The sequence below is a fragment of the Arachis hypogaea genome, chromosome 11 (assembly GCF_003086295.3).
Source record: "Arachis hypogaea cultivar Tifrunner chromosome 11, arahy.Tifrunner.gnm2.J5K5, whole genome shotgun sequence".
Lineage (NCBI taxonomy): Eukaryota > Viridiplantae > Streptophyta > Magnoliopsida > Fabales > Fabaceae > Arachis > Arachis hypogaea.
This window is the reverse complement of record NC_092046.1, coordinates 95,286,005-95,292,690: the sequence shown is the minus strand read 5'-3', so window position 1 is coordinate 95,292,690 and position 6,686 is coordinate 95,286,005. Positions and strand designations below refer to the sequence as shown.

Genomic DNA, 6,686 nt, shown 5'->3' with positions numbered 1-6,686 from the left:
ACACGTTTAAGCTCCAGTTTGAGGTCAAACTGGAGCTTAAACGTGGAAATGGCTCCCTGGTGCTCTTCCCACTTCTGGCGTTTAACCTCCAGTTTAAGGTTAAACTGGAGGTTAAACGTGGAACTCCTTGCTGAGTGGCATTCTCATTCTGGCGTTTAACCTCCAGTTTGAGGTCAAACTGGAGGTTAAACTTCAATTCCAGCATTTCTTAGCCTTCATGATTCTGGCGTTTAAGCTCCAGTTTAGGCTTAAACTGGAACTTAAACTCCAATTGTGATATTCAAGCTTCCTTTATTGATTTTGTTGCTTCCTTGCTTAGCCTCTTCTTCCCTGAAATCATCCAAACAAATGCATCAAAGTCTTGCAAAATTTCATGAGAAATCTTCCATTCTTATCATTCAAGTAATATAACTAAAACTCATGGAATTTGCATTAAAATCATACTGTTTGGATGGTTCATTGCTTTGTTCTTCATTTAACCATTTTTGGTTACTTTAAGCTCAAGAAAATGCATAAAACAACTAAAACTAACAGAAAAATGCTAGTGAAACTAGCCTAAGATGCCTTGGCATCAGTGCCTCATGGATATGCTGGGCAGGTATAGGCTCATCAGGTAGAGGAGGTTCAGGTGGAGGAGGATAGTCAGGTGGAGGTGGCATCTGCTCCTCAGGATGAGGTATCCCAGGTCCGCCGGGGTGTAACCAAGATAAAGGAAAGTCATGGGGTGCATCAGGATTAAAGTATGCCGTCCTAATAGGGTTCTGGAAAGGTCTACCACGAACTACATAACTATGGGTACGAGGTACCGCACAGTAGATGTAATACTCGCCACGCACCGGGTCCTCGCGGATGTACGGTGGATCAATCTCGTAGAATAGGACTCCCGTGTCCATCTGTAGAGGTGTAAGGTGTAAGAACTGGGGAGTTCTTAGTAAGGTCGGGGTTTACAGTTAAGTTCGTTTATAATGTCCGTGGTCATAGAAGTATAAATAAATATAGAGTAATATGTACATAACAGCAACATAAACTAACACATGAACAAGAGAGAAAATAGGAAGTAAATGCACATTCACACATTAATATGCAATCACACAGTTATGCTCAAACAAACAAGGAATAGAACAAGAACACAAGAAGATAAGCAATAAATAATGCACAAACAAGTATGATGCATGTCTGTCCCTACTGCAGGTAATGAGCTCATTTGTCGGTTTCGACCCGCACCCGACGCAATCCGACCCTCCAAGTCAGATAAGGCCTTCCCAGAACTTAATCCCAGATTAAGTACCGCATACCCTCTTCCAAGTGCTCTCGACTTGCAGGGCTAGTATTTGCTCAGGTCTCAATATACCGCAGGTATGCAAGTCAGGCCTCTACCAAGCATTCAGCTTGCAGGGCTGGTACTACTCAACCGCAGCCTGTCTGGGAAGCAACATCACAATACGGGCGTCCCGGCACAACATTCACAAGCATTGCCCGAAGGCTCATAATTCACATATAACCATACTCTCCATCACTTAGAAATCATCATAAATCAAGCTTTACAACATTACAAAAAGCTCATTTTACAATTCTCTGTTTACTATGTAAGGTCAGGTACACATCTATATCACTTTTAACTCCTTTTCTTTTTATCTTAAACACAGGTTTCAAAATCTTGTTTCTTTACCTCATATACCTCTATATCTTCTCTTATACCTCTTCTTAGGTGTTTAGTAAAGGAAATTAGAGAATTCTGGACTCAAATCTGCCTTCCTGAGGCTTTTAGGGAAAACTGTCTTTTTATCAATATTTTATTATTATTAATAAAATAATATTATTATTAAAATAATATTATTAATAAAATAATATATTAATATTTTATTATTAAAAAAATAATATTTTATTTAACTTTCAAAAATTGCATTTTGACCCTAGACTTCTTGGAAATTGCACTTTGACCCCTATAACTTTTAATATTTGCACTTTAGCCCCTCAACTTTTGATTAATTAATTTTCAACCCCAAACTTTTTAATAATTTCATTTTGACCCCAAAACTCCTTGAATACACGTTTTCATGTTTTTCCAAAAACCAAAAACATTTTTTTTCTCCAAAAGTTCATCGGATTTCTGCTTGATTTTCAGCTAGTTTTTCAATCTTTTCGGAAACCGATTTGAACCCGATTTTTATCAAACCAAAGAGAAACTTTTCAGCCATCAAATACACATCAAATAAGCATCAAAAATCATGTTTTTCATGGCTGGAATGTCACGTTTTTCAGAAGCACCAACAGCCACTTCAAAACCATCATAAACATGATTTTCAAGCATTAAACAACAAGTTTCCATGATCAAACCATCACACAAACACCCAAAATCAAATCTCAAGCAACAAGATCTGGTTTAACACTTCAAGAACACAGCCAATCATTGATTAATTTACCAAACCTTACCTCTTTTGCTGCTGTCCAAGATTGCACTAAAACCAAGCTTCCAGAAGCACTTTTACGCCTATTTTAACACCAAAAACAACTTTAGAATCTTATGAACCATGAAGGCTGAAGCTTCATGATGATGAAAAGAAGGTTTTCCTAACCTTAAGGTAACTAGAAATCACGTTTTATTGGAGCTTTTGGTGATTGAATAAGAGATCCTAAGAGAAAACATGAAGAAAACATCATTAACTTAAGGAACCACAATGGCCGAATCTTCAAGGAGGAGGAGCAGCCTTCATACCTTGATTTACTCCATGAAAAGTGACATAGAAATGAAGAGGAGGAAGAGGTGAACACTTTGGTAAGATTAGATTTTTGATAGGGGTTTCGGTTTGAGAAAGAACGGGGAAAGTAGCTCAGGTGTTCATGGAAGCTTCATGGTTTTCTTTCATGGTGTTCTAAGCTTTTCCAAGAACAAAAATGATAGCCAAGCTGTCCAAGGGAGGCTGTGGCTTTTGGATGATGATTATCCAAAAGTTACTTGTCAAAATATCTCAGAAAAGGATAATTACTAAAGCTAGATGTATTAGAACTTAAGTAATTACACTACTAATGCATAAACATTAAGTTACTTAGTGTAAATGACACTAGTAACTGGATAATCATAAGAATAAAAGATATATGATGAAGCATTAGTAGTGCTAAGTTCATCTAAGAATGCCGGTATTATCCGTTACTGGTAGATTTCAAGCTCGGTTATTATATTACTAAACATAGATCAACATTAATCACAATAGAGAAGATAATAATATAATATTTTGAATAAAATAATAATATATGAATATTATATTAATATAATTTTTCTCTCGAAATTCGTGACCGGCTCGTCACATAGAGACTAACCACGGAAATCAGAATTTTGAACTTTGGGCCCGAAGTGGCTCAACAACGCAACTCTGCGCGACATGCCTACTTAGATTAGGAGAGGTATCCTGTGCAATCAAGCTACTGACTCAGCAGCTTGATGACGCAACACCTGTGCAGTGGAGGTGCTTATATGCATAGAAATTCCTAAAAGTTCTGTAAAAATTCCGTTTGATCCCGAAAAAGCGCCGTTTCTTTGGGGCTAGGCCGTTACATAACACAACAAAATTAGCTGGGAAAATGAATTCCCCCACTTTCACTAACAAGTCTTCCACTACCCCATGTGGAAACTTGGATTTCTGTCAGCCAATTGGAGTGCCATTCTTGTTGGTTTGGCTTCCTCAATCTTCTTCCTTCTCATCATGGTTAGGGACATGAGGTTTATGCTAGCTCCCAAGTCACACAAGGCTTTATCAATAGTGATATCCCCTATAATGCAAGGGATTTAGAAACTCCCTGGGTCCTTCATCTTCTGAAGTAGCTTCTTTTGTATGATGGCGCTACATTCCTCAGTTAGTACTATGGTCTCCTTTGCCCCCAGTTCCTTTTTCTTGTTATGAGCTCTTTCAAGAATTTGGCATAAAGTGGCATTTGCTCTAATACCTCAGTAAATGGTATGTTGATTTGGAGCTTCTTGAAGATCTCTAGGAGCTTAGTGAATTGGCCATCCTTCCCATCTTTTCCCAGCCTTTGTGGGTATGGTGCCTTTGGCACATAAGACTTCAAGACTGGTTTTGATGAGGATGGAGCAGGGGTCTCTCCTTCATTCTTGTTTTCATGCTTTTCTATAGCTTCTTCTTCATGGTTGCCTTTGCTTGGGGTTCCTTCTTCCACAACTTTCCCACTTCTAAGTGTAATAGCCTTGTATTCCCCTATTGGGTTGGCCATGGTATCACTGGGAAATGTGTGTGTGGACATTGGGATTTGCTTGGATAAGATCCCTACTTGTGCTTCTAACTTTGAGATTGCTGTGCCTTGATTTTTCAGATTTGACCTGTATTCTTCTAGGTTGGCATCTATCCTTCTATCAGTCTGCGTTTGTCTCTCCATAAGGGTGGAGACGGCTCCTGTAAGTTGTGATGATAATTGTTCTATTGCAGCCTCCATCCTCTCAAAGTTGCTCTTGATTTCACATGGTTACATAGTTGAGGGTGGTGTGTCTAGATGGTGGTTGTTGTGTGTTGGTTGGTTGCCATGGTATGATGTGTTTTGTGAGTTATGGTAAGGTTTATGATTGCCTTTTTGATGGTTGGGGTTGTGAGTGTTGTGTTGATTTGATGGATAACGTTTGTTGTGGTCCTGGTTATGGCGTTGTTGGTTTCCACACCCAAAATTTGGGTGGTTCTTCCAACCTGGTTGTATGTCTTAGAGTTTGGATTATATGATGGTCTGGATGAGTTGTTCACATAATTAGCTTGTTCCCAGTAACCTTCAAATTCTGATGCACTTCCTTCTTGTTGAGGAGTTTGGTCTTGAATTGCTGAAATTTGAGTAGCCTCCATCTTCTTGGTTAAGGCTGCTAGTTGTGCTGCAATTGCCTTGTTTTGAGCTAACAAGGCATCCACAGAATTGAGTTCTAGTACTCCTTTCTTCTGAGTTCTTTCTGAAGCATAAAAATACTCATTTTCAGCTACAGTCTCGATGACATCTATGGCTTCTTCAATGGTTTTCTTTTTATTGAGTGTGCCTCCTGAAGAATGATCCATGGCCTTCTTTGATTCATAGGACAGCCCTTCATCGAAGATGTGTAGTTGCACCCACTCATTGAACATTTCTGGTAGGCATCTTCTTGTCAAATCCTTGAATCTCTCCCAGGCCTCATAGAGTGTTTCACCATATTGTTGTCTGAAAATTTGTACCTCGGCTCTTAGCCTGTTGATTCTTTGTGGAGGATAAAATCTTGCAAGAAATCTGTTTATAACATCCTCCTATGTGGTTAGGCTCTCCTTGGGGAATGCTTCCAACCACTTTGCTACCTTATCTCTGAGGGAGAAAGGGAATAAGAGTAGCTTGTAGGTGTTAGGGTGTACACCATTGGACTTTAAAGTGTCACAAATCCTCAAGAATGTGCTGAGATATTGATTTGGGTCCTCCTGGGCTCCTCCTTCATATGAACAATTATTCTGAACAAGTGTGATGAGTTGAGGTTTCAACTCAAAGTTATTGGCATGAATTGTTAGTTTGAGGATGCTGCTGCCACAGTTTCCTGGATTTGGGTTGATGTAGGAGCCTAAGACTCTCCTCTCTTGCCCAACATGATTTCCAGCAAAAATCTATACTGTAGCACCTTGGCTGCAGTTCTTTCCCTACTAAAATGGCCTCCATATGCAGATCCATGACATTTTTAGAGGACTTCTTGCCCTTCCTCATAAGAAATACACCTTCTCAAGATCCCATTAGCACCCATTTTGAACAAATAAGGCTCATTCCAAATGTAGTGTTTAGCATATTTGAGTAACTTTCTCCTCATGTGTTTATTGATGTTATGATAGCTCTCCAGTAGCCTTGACATTGGATATGTCTGCAAACCAAGGAGCATCTTGGATCATCATCAACAGCTCATCAGGGAAGCTCTCATTCACTGTAAGTTGGTGTGCCTCATCTTCTTCTTGTGGGATCCTTGATAGGTGGTCAGCCACCTTGTTCTCTGCTCCACTCCTGTCTTTAATTTCGATATCAAACTCTTGGAGTAGCAGGATCCACCTTATTAATCTGGGCTTGGACTCTTGTTTGGTAAGCAAAATTTGAGAGCTGCATGATCAGTGAATACAATTACTTTAGAACCAATAAGATATGATCTAAACTTATCAAATGCAAAGACTATGGCAAGTAGTTCCTTCTCTATAGTGGTATAGTTATTTTGATTCTCATTAAGGACTTTGCTAGCATAATAAATAACATGCACTAATTTATCTCTCCTCTATCCTAAAACAGCACCAACAGCAAAGTCTGATGCATCACACATCAACTCAAAGGGTAGATCCTAGCAGGGTGGTGCTATGATAGGTGCAGAGGAAAGTCTATTCTTAAGCTCATCAAAGGCTAGCATCCATTCCTTATAAAAAACAAAAGGTACATTAGAGACAAGCAGGTTGCTTAAGGGTTTGGCAACCTTTGAGAAATCTCTAATGGACCTCCTATAGAAGCCAGCATGTCGTAGAAACTTCTAATTACTTTGACATTGTAATGTGGGGATAACTTTTCAGTCACCTCCACCTTGGCCTTGTCCACCTCTATGCATCTTTTTGAGATTTTGTGGCCAAGAACTACCCCCTCTGTGACCATAAAGCCACACTTCTCCCAATTCAAAACGAGCTTGGTTTCTTGGCATCTCTTTAGCAACAAGG

General features: G+C 39.3%; 1 non-coding gene across 1 annotated transcript; it reads left to right on the top strand.

The window, feature by feature from the left end:
• The first annotated feature begins 5,105 nt into the window (after positions 1 to 5,105).
• Positions 5,106 to 5,213, top strand: LOC112725153 (small nucleolar RNA R71). Its single transcript, XR_003164277.1, has one exon. It is a non-coding gene; the product is annotated as a small nucleolar RNA R71 (small nucleolar RNA).
• The last annotated feature ends 1,473 nt before the right edge of the window (positions 5,214 to 6,686 follow it).